This window comes from Somniosus microcephalus, chromosome 14 (assembly GCF_052327205.1).
Source record: "Somniosus microcephalus isolate GS21.2 chromosome 14, FLI_Smic_1.0, whole genome shotgun sequence".
Lineage (NCBI taxonomy): Eukaryota > Metazoa > Chordata > Chondrichthyes > Squaliformes > Somniosidae > Somniosus > Somniosus microcephalus.
The window spans coordinates 89589083-89602807 of NC_141000.1; the positions used below are offsets into that span (position 1 = coordinate 89589083).

Below are 13725 nucleotides of genomic sequence, written 5' to 3' on the forward strand. Positions count from 1 at the left end.
CATGGAATGGAGATTTCACCCACTCCATGCTAACAGCCCGGCGGGCAGCAGGTGTTCAAATTCCCACCTTAGTTTCTTACTAATTTCTTATGCTTGTGCATAAACTTCATTCATAAAAATAAATGTTACTTATAGTTTTAGCCAGAGCAATCAGAGGGAGTAGGAGTGCATGGTGGGCAGCTCATCCAGTGTCAATATTTTAGTAAAAAGCCCTTTGTTATTTCTGTGGTATTCATGTCACGGCCTCCAAGACAGTAGGTTTTAACACACAGGGGACATCAGTCCACTTATGGAATCTGCTATTTTCTGTAAACACAGATAAAGAGTTGGAAGAATACTACCCAGACTATTTCACTTTCTGATTAAAAGGAGAGAGTGATTTTAAAGTGAAGGGGAAGAAAACTGTAAAACTGAAATACCTTCACGCTGCCCATCAAATGGTATGGTTATTATTCTAATGAGAGGGGATTGCAATGATGAATGATTCACATGACATGAATACACATCCCCCTCCTTCCAGTCAGAGAGGTTAAGATAACTTGATCTGGAATTGCTTATATTTGACGTAATAGTTATTGCAGAGTAAATCCATGCTGAGCCTTCCTTCCCTTCTTTACTCCAGCTCAGTTGAATGTTCTCAGGATAGAAGTTCTCTGCTCTACAAACCAGTTGTACGCAGCAGCCATTTTCAGGCGGGGGAAGAAATTCAACTTCCACCTCTGGAGAAGCTTGGTGAAGAAAATGTAACAAGCGTCATTAATATTTGAAAATTATATATTTTACTTTATTATCCATTGGAAAAAATACCCATTAAGAACATAAGAAGTAGGAGCAGGAGTAGGTCATATGGCCCCTCGGGCCTGCTCCACCATTCAGTAGGATCATGGCTGATCCGAACCTAGACTCATGTCCACTTCCCTGCCCGCTCCCCATAACCCCTAATTCCCTTATCAGCTAGGAAACTGTCTATCTCCGTTTTAAATTTATTTAATGTCGCAGCTTCCACAGCTCTCTGAGGTAGCAAATTCCATAGATTTACTACCCTCTGAGTAAAGAAGTTTCTCCTCATCTCAGTTTTGAAATGGCAGCCCCTTATTCTAAGATTATGTCCCCTAGTTCTAGTCTCACCCATCAGTGGAAACATCCTCCCCGCATCCACCCGATCAAGCCCCCTCACAATCTTATATTTTTCGATAAGATCGCCTCTCATTCTTCTGAATTCCAATGAGTAGAGGCCCAACCTACTCAACCTTTCCTCATAAGTCAACCCCCTCATCTCCGGAATCAACCGAGTGAACCTTCTCTGAACTGCCTCGAGAGCAAGTATATCTTTTCTTAAGTATGGAAACGAAAACTGTACGCAGTATTCCAGGCGTGGCCTCACCAGTACCCTGTATAACTGAAGTAAGACTTCCCTGCTTTTATACTCCATCCCCCTTGCAATAAAAGCCAAGATTCCATTGGCCTTCCTGATCATCTGCTGTACCTGCATACTAACCGTCTGTGTTTCATGCACCAGGACCCCCAGATCCCTTTGTACTGTAGCACTTTATTTCCATTTAGATAATAACTTGCTCTTTGATTTTTTTCTGCCAAAGTGCATAACCTCACACTTTCCAACATTATATTCCATCTGCCAAATCTCTGCCCACTCACTTAGCCTGTCTATGTCCTTTTGCAGGTTTTTTATGTCTTCTTCACTCACTGCTTTCCCTCCCATCTTTGTATCGTTGGCAAACTTGGATACGTTGCACTTGGTCCCCTCCTCCAAATCGTTAATATAGATTGTAAAGAGTTGGGGTCCCAGCACTGACCCCTGCGGAACACCACTAGTTACTGATTGCCAACCCGAGAATGAACCATTTATCCCCACTCTCTGTTTTCTGTTAGATAGCCAATCTTCCACCCATGCCAGTATATTACCCCCAATCCCGTGATTTTTTATCTTGTGCAGTAATCCTTTGTGTGGCACCTTGTCAAATGCCTTTTGGAAGTCCAAATACACCACATCCACTGGTTCCCCTTTATCCACCCGGTTTGTTACGTCCTCAAAGAATTCGAGCAAATTTGTCAAACATGACTTCCCCTTCATAAAACCATGCTGACTCTGTCTGATTAAATTATGCTTATCCAAATGTCCTGTTACTGCTTCCTTAATAATGGACTCCAACATTTTACCAACCACAGATGTTAGGCTAACTGGTCTATAGTTTCCAGCCTTTTGTCTACCTCCCTTTTTAAATAAGGGCATTATATTAGCAATTTTCCAATCTGCTGGGACCTTTCCTGAATCCAGGGAGTTTTGGAAAATTACCACCAATGCATCCACAATCCCTACCGCTACTGCTCTCAAGACCCTAGGATGTAAGCCATCAGGTCCAGGGGATTTATCCACCTTAAGTCCCATTATCTTACCGAGTACCATCTCCTTAGTGATTGTACTGGCCATGCTAGACGTGCTCCTATCTAGCAAGTTAAACACTCATTCATAATAATTCCTCGTGCAGCCATTTTGCTGTTTGAAGCTTTACTTGAACAAATTTGTGAAACTGTAAACAAAGACAAAGTATGTTTTGTTCATAAACTGAGTACTACACATTCGATATTACACAAGATATAAACATATTTACAACAGTAGAATAGACTAATTGTACAACTAACTAACATTTGAACTAACTTCTATGACTATCAAATATTAACCTTTTACAAACATAGTATTATCAAAATATTACTCTGACAACATTAGTTCTTAGCATAATAGCAAAGATACTCACAGATATTGCGTTTGGCCTAACATATGAAGTCAGATTACACTGGATTGAATCCCTCATGGAATTCTCCATTACTTAAGTCAGGTTCTTCCTGGTAAAACTGCTTCCTGGGGTCAACAGGAAGAAAGGTAAGAAGGTCAAATGACCTCACACAGGAAGAAAAGTCAGATGACCTTGCCAGCATACAAACTGTTAACACAATAACCGCCACCAGAGGGTGCTATCTACACACATAAAATGTTCAGAATGTCCATCGGTCCAGAACACTCCCCGTCTGGGGTCATTAACGACTCCACATAGTCCGAACTCTACTTGTCACTGGAGTCCTCTGGCGACAAAAGAAGAACCACCTCGAAGACGGTCCGTCGGTGTCGATGATAGGATGCAGCTTCATTAGACTGCTGTGAGGGGGTAGGTTGCGTTCTGCTACGTACAGTTCCAATCTGGGTATGGTGAGGTCTGGCTGGTGCGCCAACTTGCCTCTATCAAAGACGAAGCTGATTTTGCTTTGTCCTTCTTGAGTGGTGACCTTCAGATAAGCCACACTTGCAATGGCCTTAGCGGATGCGTCTGCAAAGACACAAAGCTCTTTGAATTGGGCATTTAAGGGAGAGAAAGACAAATAGCAGCGAGGTATTCGGATCTCCTGTAAGTCTTGGAGTGAGTCTCTCCATCTGTCCCACTCTGCTTCCATCTCTTCAGGGAGAGGTGAATCCCACTCTTCGGCGCATGTGGAGAGTTCCCTGAGGAGCAGCCTGCCTTGTATGGTGACAGGGGCTAAGAAGCCGAGAGGGTCGTATAGGCTGTTGACTGTAGAGAGCACTCTTCTACGTGTGAAGGGTTTCTTGGCGTCTAGGACTTGGAACGTGAACGTGTCTGTTGCTATGTTCCACGACACCCCTAGGCTACGCTGTAGAGGGAGGTCATCAGTGAAGAGGTCCAGGTCCTTGACGTCCTTAGCACGATCTTCAGGGGGGAATGCCTCCATCACTGCTGGTCTGTTAGAGGCTATCTTATGCAGCCTGAGGTTGGATAGTGCAAGTAGTTCCTGGGCTCGTCCGAGGGTACTGATGGCCTCTGCTTCGGTCGGGAATGACTTCAGTGCGTCGTCGACATAGAACTCTCGTTCGATGAACCCTCTCACATCACTGCCAATGTCGTCGTCTTCTTCCTTGGCAGCCCTCCTTAGTCCGTATATGGCGACAGCAGGGGATGGGCTATTCCCAAAGACATGGACACGCATTCTGTAGTCCACAATGTCTCTATTAGGGTCATTGTCCCGATACCACAGGAAGCGGAGGAAGTCTCTGTGGTCTTCTCTCACCACGAAGCAATGAAACATGTGCTGGATATCGGCAGTGATGGCGACGGGCTCTTTCCTGAATCTCATGAGCACTCCCAAGAGGCTGTTGTTAAGATCAGGCCCTGTGAGGAGTACGTCGTTGAGAGAGACGCCCTGATATGGTGCACTGGAGTCAAACACCACGCGGATCTGTTCCGGCTTTTTGGGGTGATAGACTCCGAAGGAAGGGAGGTACCAACACACTTGGCCTTCCTGGAGTGGAGGAGCTATCTCTGCATGATCGTTGACAAGCATTTTCTTGACAAATTCTAGGAAGTGTGCTTTCATTTCTGGCTTCTTCTCTAGTGTGCGACGGAGCGAGTTAAGACGATTATAGGCATAACCCCTGTTGTCCGGCAGCCATCGTCTGGGGTTCCGGAAGGGTAAGGGTGCAACCCAGCTGTTAGAGCTGTCACGAGAGACCTCATTGTCCATAATCTGGAGGAACCTCATGTCGTCGATCGATGGAGCAAGTTTGTGGTCGTTGGTGGTGCGACAGAAGACTGACTGACCCGGGTTCTCTCCAGTGAGCATCATCTGTGTGCTGTCTGCGGAGATCAGCGCTGGGGTTTTCTGAGGCTGAGCCGTATGACTGAACTTCTCTGTCACTCGGATCTGACTACTGCATGGGGTACGGTAGCTTGTACGACCATTCTCCAAGATGGAAGTCGTGAGTGTGCTCACCTGAGATGGCTTGTGAGCGCCCTTGAGGCACACATCTCCAACAACGACCCAGCCGAGGTCTAGCCTGTTGTGTAAGTAACCGTTTACCTTTAAGGGAACTATAGAATGTAACCGTTCGCCTTTAAGAGCACTACTTTAGGGTGGCACTATTTGTTGGCTCATGTATACTGTAATACCGATAGTGACCACACCAGTATATAAGGGTTGTGATACGTTAACTAGGGCAGATTCGCCCGAACCTCTGAATAGTAAAGACCTGTTTTATTTGTTAATCTTGGAGTCTGTGTATTATTTGCAATACAACCCACAGACTTAACAATGGCGACGAGGACGATCGTACCCTGCGGCAACAGTACTTCCTAAGCTACTAAGGAGCGTCGAAGTGAGGCAACCGCCTTCGTCGTGCTGCTGGAAGAACACACGAGGCTGCAGCAACAGACAGGAAGCAGACTAGCAACGAAAGTTCATCAGCAACAGGCACAACTACCCTTTTACCACGGTGCGGAGTGCGTCGATCAACTAACAAAAGAAAGCAACCGGCGACCGCAACGACTGTGAGTAGGGGAAAGTGTGGAAAATATCCGGAGGATAAGGGCAGTGACCACCACGGTCGAGGGGGTGAAAAAGGCCGGACAGCGACCGGGATCACAAGGCGCGGTGGCGATAAATAAATAAATAACTAAATAACCCACGAAGAATCAGCCGCAGCCGGGGAGGAAAGGGCCGGACTGCGGGAGGTCGGGGAGAGGCGTTTGAATCCGCTGAGCGAGAGCCCGAGAGGGAGCGAGCAAGAGCCGCGCGAGCGGGTGAGCCAGAGCCCGAGAGGGAGCGAGCAAGAGCCGCTTCGAGTGGGAGGCGCTTCGCGAGCCAGCGATCGCACCAGCGATAAGGGGCGAGAGGCGCAGCGCGGGCCATCGATCACATCCACTGATAAGGGCCGGGCCGCTTTGAAGTGAGGGGCGCAGCCGGGCCATCAATCGCAATCCCTGATAAGGGCCGCACTCGGGCTGGTAGGGCAGAGTCGGCAGACACTGAAGGCGCGAGAGCCGCGGTGAACAGCGCGGGCCATCGATCGCGGCGGAGATAAGGGCCGCACTCAGGCTGAAAGACAGCGTCGGGGGTCAGGTGAAGACCGTCAAGCGCGGGAAAACCGCCATTGAAGTGGGCGGGGAGAGCGAGAAGCGCGGGAAAGCCGCCATTTTTCGCGGGAAAACCGCTGGGGAAGAAGACAGAAGCGGGAAACCGCCATCTTAGAAAATTAATTAGAATTTTCAGAAAGGCTGGGGTGTTCTCAAGAAGAGAGGAAAAATAAGAATAAGTAAAGCAATACTTGTGGTGTTCTCAAGAAGAGAAGAAAATTAATAATAAGTAAAGAAATACTTGTACTGTTCTCGAAAAGAGAAGTAGATGCCTAAGCGAGGAAATATTAATGATTTTAATGCTGAAATAGAAGACTGGGCCACGTATGTGGAACACATAGAAATATATTGCGTAGCCAACGAAATTGAGGATGACGACAAGGCAATAACTTTGTTAAATTCGATGGGAGCAAAAACATACGGGCTTTTGAAACATCTAATAGCACCAGTTAAACCAGTGGACCAGACCTTCGAAGAGATCGTAGCAGTGCTGAAGGATCACTTGAACCCCACACCGTTGATGCTGGCTGAACGATTTAAATTTTACGCCAGAACCCAGAGGCAAGATGAAAGCAATGCGGAATACTTAGTCGAACTGCGTAAGCTAGCGAAATACTGCCAGTTTGGAGGAAATTTGACAGAGGCGCTGCGGGACAAGTTCGTATGCGGCTTGGCCAAAGAAGGAACGCAGGAGCGACTTCTGGAAGAAAACGACCTCACACTGGACAGGGCTGTCCTCATAGCTTCATCGCACGAAGCCGCAGCGAAAGGAACGGTGGAAATGCAGCAAAAGGCGGCGGCACTCGGGGTGGACCAAATTACTGCAAGCAATTCCAAATGCTACCGTTGTGGAAAGACAACGCACGACCAGAATCAGTGCTGGTTTAAGAACCAAGAGTGCAGGAAATGTGGCAAACTGGGTCACATCGCGAAGGTATGCAGGTCCGGAAAGAAGACCAACAAGCAAAGGAAGCCACCACCACAAGAAAAGTACAACAAGGTGCATCAGGTGGCTGAAAAGAGTTCAGATGAACAAAATTCTGACTCAGACCCAAACAGCCAGGAGTTGGATAGTCTGAGAATCCACAATGTGGGTAAAGTGACTGATCTACAGACGATCTGGGTCACACTAAAAATAGCTGGAGTCCAAGTACGAATGGAGCTGGACACGGGATCAGCTGTATCAGTCATCAACCAAAAGGACTACCACCGGCTATTCTCTCACATACCCTTAAGAAATACCAAGTTCGTATTACAGACATACACGGGGCATAACGTATACCCCATGGGGAAAATAAGAGTCAAGGTGAGAGATAGGGGTAAAGTACACCCAAGAATGAATTTGTACGTACTACCTGAGGGAGGACCACCACTTCTAGGACGGGAGTGGATCAAGAAAATAGACATGGAATGGCACTACCTACAAGCAATGACGAGTGAGGACTCAGTGCAGACAAGCAGCTCAGACTCCGAGCCGGAAGACGATAAGTCCAGCTTACGTATGAAAAACAAGGTTAACATGAACTCACGGACTAAGGTTGGAAAATCGATGGCGTGCATAAAGACAGAGAATTCTGAGTCTGTTCAAGTTACAGACATATGCATTACAGAGGAACACCGGGCTCGAACTCAACGTTATTTCAAAGTACAACAACAATTAGAACAATTAAGTTACCGCCTCGTACAAGAGATGAAAACAATGAAAAAGTTCTATGACACCGAATGGGAGAGTCTGGAAAGACAACAGAACCTACTGGCTCAAGCAGAGAGCGACCATAGAGCCATCGTGACCAATTACCGATCACATCTCCCTTATGATGTTCAGGAGTTAGAATATTTGCATGATCTAGAGATACAGCAGAAGGGCAAACCACACTACACTGAGGATTTTGTTCTGCAATTAGAGACGGAGCTAGTGCAGGCAAGGTTAAGAGAAGTTGAATCGCAGTGTGCTCTTAAGGAGATGCAGAAACAAATCTTGGACATGGAAAAGAGAAACGCTTCTTTACCTGATGTGAATAATGTGGACATGTTGCGAGAGGGGATTATTGAGGCGAAACTGAAAGAAGCTAAGCAAAGGATGTTGGAACTTGAAATACAGAACCAAATCAGCAGAAATCAGCTATGTCGAGCAGAGAAGGAGTGCTATGGTCTACATGAGAAGGTGCAATATCTCTCAGCCCAGAATAAGGGGCTACTCACTCAGTTAAATGAGAGTAAACGGGAAATGGCTGAGATAGACTGCAAGAATAAAGAAGAATTGATGGCAGTGAGACTTCGAGAGGCAGATAGCATAGCAGCCTTGGCTGAACTCCAACAGGAAATTGCAAAAAAAACAATTGCAGAGGAATCTTCAGGAAGCCAGGATTTTATTCCAGTCCTTCTTTACGACTCCTTACAAGCAGAGTGTGAGAAGTTGAAAGAACAGTATGGACAGGCCCAGGCTACAATTCTGGAGGGGATTAACTCGGCAACCCCCGAAAAGCTAGTTTCAGTAGAAGCATATGAACAACTAAAGGTTGAACATGAGCAAGAAGTCCAAAGGCTGCAGGAAATGTTTGATGAGCTCCAGGCCAAGGCTGCCTCATCGGTAAAGATTCCATCCATAGATGAAACATTAGTGGTGGAAGAGGAGAGGGGGTTGGAGCTCTCAAGGGTTATGGAAATAGCTGAGGTTGCAACACAGACTGAGAAGATGGCAGCAGAGCAACCCTTGGATACCAAAAGTACGCTGACTCACGTCAATGTAGAACAACAGACCGCTGAAACAGCTGCTCCGGTAGAGGGATTGAATAGTCCGATCACTCAATCTCCAAAGGAAGTTGAAGTATTAAAATCACAAATGAGGTCATTAGTAAACGACTTGCTGAAAGCCCAGAAAAAGCTGGATGAAGAGGTACACATGAAGAAGTCTCTTCAGGAAAGATGTCTGGATTTGGAACAAGAGCTGGCTAACGTCCAGCTGGGTATGGAGGAAATAGACGACCCTCTCGCTGGCCTAGATCAGGACGACACCGAATATTACCATGACCTGGTGGACTACACCGAATATTGCGATGTCCTGTCCTGCCCAGCTTGTAACTTCGACTCCCAAAGTGCAGAAATCATGGAGGAGCACCAAAAGTCTACGGAACATCGGGTGAAGCTGGCTCTACGACGGAAACAGGAGGCAGAGAAGGAGGAACTGCGCAGGCAGCTGGCAGCTGACAGTGGAGCCCAGAGAGTCTCCAAGAAGCAGAAAAGGAAAAGTCGAAACAGAAGATGACCCATCTGAACCATTATCACCTCTACCAGATCACACACGTGGTCCCTCCGAACGGAGCCAAATCAGTTCGGAAGTTCAAACTGTTAAATCCATGGAAGGACTATTGGATGAGTCACTTCAGCAATGTGAACTGTTTTCCGCAGAGACTGAATCTGTGATCTGTTTTGACATGAAGTTATATATGTTATTATGTTATGTTAAACATGAAGTTATATGACGTTGACTCCATCGAGAGTATATCTGTAAATTGTTATATGATGTTGACTCCATCGAGAGTATATCTGTAAACTGTTTATATGAAGTTGAAGATTGTATGTTTAAAGGGGATTCTGTAAGTAATAAGCTAAAAAGGGAGGAGTGTTGTGTATGTAACCGTTTACCTTTAAGGGAACTATAGAATGTAACCGTTCGCCTTTAAGAGCACTACTTTAGGGTGGCACTATTTGTTGGCTCATGTATACTGTAATACCGATAGTGACCACACCAGTATATAAGGGTTGTGATACGTTAACTAGGGCAGATTCGCCCGAACCTCTGAATAGTAAAGACCTGTTTTATTTGTTAACCTTGGAGTCTGTGTATTATTTGCAATACAACCCACAGACTTAACATAGCCTTTGGGCGAAAGGGGCGTCATGTGGACCATTGATCTGCTCCCTTATCTTATGTACCCTCAGGATGTCTCTTCCCAACAACAGAAGTATGCTTGTATCTGGGTCAAAAGGTGGGATCTCGTCTGCAATGCGTCTCAGATGACGGTGATGACGAGTTGCATTCGGAGTGGGAATCTCGGAACGGTTGTCGGGGACTTGATTACATTTGATGAGTGTAGGAAGGGGGAGACTAATCTTCCCGTCGACTGACTCAACAACGTAACCGCAGGCCCTCCTGCCGGCTGTCTCTGAAAGTCCAGCACACGTCTTCAGCGTGTAAGGCGACGGACTTCCTTTGATCTTGAAGATGTTGAAGAACTCGGATCTTGCTAGAGAGCGATTGCTTTGTTCATCTAGTATGGCATACATCTTTTCAGATTCCTGGCGACATCCTGCAGGGTACACATCAACGAGGCATATCTTGGAGCATGCTCTTGCGCTCACTCCTTCTCCACACACCTCCATGCACCTGGATGTAATCTCCGTACCAGCAGCTCCCTCTCTCTCCCCGCCGTGCTCTGATGCGGGAGGAGGCGTCTCCGACTTCCAAGGAGCTGGGCCTGGGTGTAGTGCTGAAACGTGCCGATCACTTTCACATTCAGTGCATTTTGCATCCACCTTGCAGTTCTTGGCGAGATGGCTCGTGGACGAGCAGCACCTGAAACATATAGAGTTCTCTTTAAGATATTGTTTCCGATCTTCCAGGGACATCTCCCTGAAGCCTCTGCACTTCTTTAAAGGATGGGGCATGTTGTGGATAGGGCATTGTTTGCTCATATCCTCTGGTTTCTTCTGAGTCTTTGTGTGCTCAGTTGAGGACACTTGCATTCTGTGGACAGATATTGGTGTCTTTCCATGTCTGTCGAACTTGTCTCTTCTGGCAAGTGCTGGTTGGGAGGAGAAGAAGTTGAAGCTGGGGTCGTTCCTGGCTTTGGCTTCTTTATGGATGAATTTAACGAACGCAGAGAATGGTGGGAACGCCACGTTGTGCTTTAGCTTGAACTTTGATCCAAACGTTATCCACTTCTCCTGCAGGTTAAATGGAAGCTTCTCAATGATGGGACTTACCCCTCTGGAAGTGTCTAAGTACGATAGACCGGGTAGGTAGCCGTCCTGCTTTGCGGCTTCGAGTTCCGACAGCAGATTGCCAAGGTCGCGGAGCTTCTGGGGTTCCTTACTCGTCAACCTCAGAAAGTTCGCCAACCTGTCAAAGAGAGCCCTTTCAATGGCTTCGGGCGAGCCGTAGCTTTCTTCCAGCCTCACCCAAGCCTTCTTCAACCCCTCTGGCAGCTGCCCCACATTGGCCGCTTTTATCCTGTAGGCCTGTCCGGCGGACTCTGGGCCGAGCCACTTGATAAGGAGGCCGAGCTCTTCTCCTGCCGACAGGTCTAAGCCCGATATGGCATCGTGGAAGCAGGACTTCCAAGCCCGATAATTCTCTGGCCTGTCATCAAACTTGATTAACCCCGAAGTCACCAGCTGGGTGCGTGCAAGGTATTTGGCGAGGTCGTAGGTGCTGGGACCTGGGCCAGGGTTGCCTTGGCTGGGGGCTCTGTTGGGGGTCTCAAGGGACCGAGAGGGGATTTCCCTCCGACTTTCTCTATTCGGCGTCCTATTCCTTTGCTCTGTGTCTTCAGCTCTGCTGGGGGAGACTCTGCGGCTTGAGGCATGCCGTCTGCTTTGACCTTGGTTGGCAACTTGTGGCATGTTATACGAAGTGTTTGCGTCTGTAGAGATGTGCGGGCCTCCATCCCTTTCTCCTGTAAACTGTATGTCGGCATGGTCGCTCACGTAATCTATGGTGCGCAGTCGTGGACTCTGCCACTGAACGGGAATTAAAGGTTTGTAAGCTGTCTCGGGATCAGCTCCCTCAAAAATTGCCTCGAATACTTGTGTCTCGGCTAATGCAGCATCTATCTCTTTTTGTTGCTGCAGAGCCTCCAATGTGGCTTGGAGACGGGCCTGTTCAGCCTCGCGTTCCACTTGGTGTCGGGCCTGTTCCGCTTGGAATTCAGCTTGGAGTCGGGCCGGTTCAGCTTGGAGTCGGGCCTGTTCTGCTTGGGGTTCAGCTTGGAGACGGGCCTGACTTACTTTTATTTCTATTTCACTGTCCGTATGCGCAGCTCTGGCTTGAGCTGCTACTAGTTTAGCCCGTGCTCTGGCGAGGGCTATGCTTACTCTAGAACCACCCGATGACCGTGAGCCAACTTGCGACCTGTAGTAACCGGTGCTTATAGACCGATTGTCACGTTCTATAGTTTCATCTGCCTGTTTAAGGTCTTCTACTTGCTGCAAAGCATTTTCGCTATTATCTTCTGACATGTTGATGTGAGGTAGATGTGCTCTACGAGGTTAAGGCTTACTCTGGGTTCCTCCTGCTCCGCTCTTCACAGCTAGCCGTATTGCTATCTTTTCACTGTACTGGCCGCGCTAGACGTGCTCCTATCTAGCTATCCAGCAAGTTAAACACTCATTCATAATAATTCTTCGTGAAGCCTTTTCGCTGTTTGAAGCTTTACTTGAACAAATTTGTGAAACTGTAAACAAAGACAAAGTATGTTTTGTTCATAAACTGAGTACTACACATTCGATATTACACAAGATATAAACATATTTACAACAGTAGAATAGACTAATTGTACAACTAACATACATTTGAACTAACTTCTATGACTATCAAATATTAACCTTTTACAAACATAGTATTATCAAAATATTACTCTGACAACATTAGTTCTTAGCATAATAGCAAAGATACTCACAGATATTGCGTTTGGCCTAACATATGAAGTCAGATTACACTGGATTGAATCCCTCATGGAATTCTCCATTACTTAAGTCAGGTTCTTCCTGGTAAAACTGCTTCCTGGGGTCAACAGGAAGAAAGGTAAGAAGGTCAAATGACCTCACACAGGAAGAAAAGTCAGATGACCTTGCCAGCATACAAACTGTTAACACAATAACCACCACCAGAGGGTGCTATCTACACACATAAAATGTTCAGAATGTCCATCGGTCCAGAACACTCCCCGTCTGGGGTCATTAACGACTCCACATAATCCGAACTCTACTTGTCACTGGAGTCCTCTGGCGACAAAAGAAGAACCACCTCGAAGACGGTCCGTCGGTGTCGATGATAGGATGCAGCTTCATTAGACTGCTGTGAGGGGGTAGGTTGCGTTCTGCTACGTACAGTTCCAATCTGGGTATGGTGAGGTCTGGCTGGTGCGCCAACTTGCCTCTATCAAAGACGAAGCTGATTTTGCTTTGTCCTTCTTGAGTGGTGACCTTCAGATAAGCCACACTTGCAATGGCCTTAGCGGATGCGTCTGCAAAGACACAAAGCTCTTTGAATTGGGCATTTAAGGGAGAGAAAGACAAATAGCAGCGAGGTATTCGGATCTCCTGTAAGTCTTGGAGTGAGTCTCTCCATCTGTCCCACTCTGCTTCCATCTCTTCAGGGAGAGGTGAATCCCACTCTTCGGCGCATGTGGAGAGTTCCCTGAGGAGCAGCCTGCCTTGTATGGTGACAGGGGCTAAGAAGCCGAGAGGGTCGTATAGGCTGTTGACTGTAGAGAGCACTCTTCTACGTGTGAAGGGTTTCTTGGCGTCTAGGACTTGGAACGTGAACGTGTCTGTTGCTATGTTCCACGACACCCCTAGGCTACGCTGTAGAGGGAGGTCATCAGTGAAGAGGTCCAGGTCCTTGACGTCCTTAGCACGATCTTCAGGGGGGAATGCCTCCATCACTGCTGGTCTGTTAGAGGCTATCTTATGCAGCCTGAGGTTGGATAGTGCAAGTAGTTCCTGGGCTCGTCCGAGGGTACTGATGGCCTCTGCTTCGGTCGGGAATGACTTCAGTGCGTCGTCG

The 13725-nt window shown here is 47.2% G+C and overlaps 1 pseudogene; it reads right to left on the minus strand.

The window, feature by feature from the left end:
• The window catches only part of LOC147107684 (tapasin-related protein-like), a 37013-nt pseudogene that overhangs the window by 7355 nt on the left and 15933 nt on the right, over positions 1–13725 (minus strand).